This window comes from Penaeus monodon, chromosome 20 (genome assembly GCF_015228065.2).
Source record: "Penaeus monodon isolate SGIC_2016 chromosome 20, NSTDA_Pmon_1, whole genome shotgun sequence".
NCBI lineage: Eukaryota > Metazoa > Arthropoda > Malacostraca > Decapoda > Penaeidae > Penaeus > Penaeus monodon.
The window spans coordinates 30,529,493-30,530,390 of record NC_051405.1 but is presented as its reverse complement, the minus strand read 5'-3'; positions in this window follow the sequence as shown (position 1 = coordinate 30,530,390).

Below are 898 nucleotides of genomic sequence, written 5' to 3'. Positions count from 1 at the left end.
AAATAACAATAAAAAAAGTTTCTCTAGTGGCCTTCCTGAGAAAAAACATGCATATTATGCTGGAGCTTCTTGTGTTTCTTATCATCACACACACAGACCCTCAATTCTTTCTCTGCAGACTTCCAGAGGTCTACAATGAATACGGGGAACACAGAGTAACTTCACTGTATAAAGCTAATTCCAAGCACAAAAATGTTGAAGCAAAAGTTCTATCAGTTACAAAGCAAAGTCAAGTTGTCTGAATAGGTAAAAAGGGAAACAACAAAAAGTCTTGCTGCTATTACTTATTCTCTCTCATTTATGATAAATGGTCCTTACTCACATTTATGTTGATATTCCTATTCTATTGCAGTATCATTTAACCCACAGTCATGAAGAATAAAAACAGACACAAGTCATGTCATCACATCATGAGTATGTATCCAGAATGCTGATAGATCTTAGACATCATAAAACAGGCCAGACAGCTGCTAAAGCATGCAGCTACACACTTCCAATGTGCTAATTGCTTATAAAGTGTGTACAAATTTCCCTTTTATGAGTACCTTTCACACTAATTTTTTTTTGATACTTGCATTTTATGCAATTAGTAATACATTTTCAATTTTATTTTCATACCTCTTATTCCTTTAAGTACTGGAAAAGCAAGGTCACATTGTCATTCTAAGTTCTATAAGATAGTGTGGAGTTGTTTTACTTATTATTTTTTCCATATTTATATTACATAGCATGTTTCCCCTTTCCATAAGAGAAAGTAAGTGTAGCTGCCTGTATTACTCAGAAGCAAGTCTTTGGTACGAGAAATAGAGTAAGTGTAATATATATGTAGAGAGCAGGTTTGTATCAAAAGAATAAAAGAATAGAATTACACAATCCCTGAAAACTGTACTGTATGTTC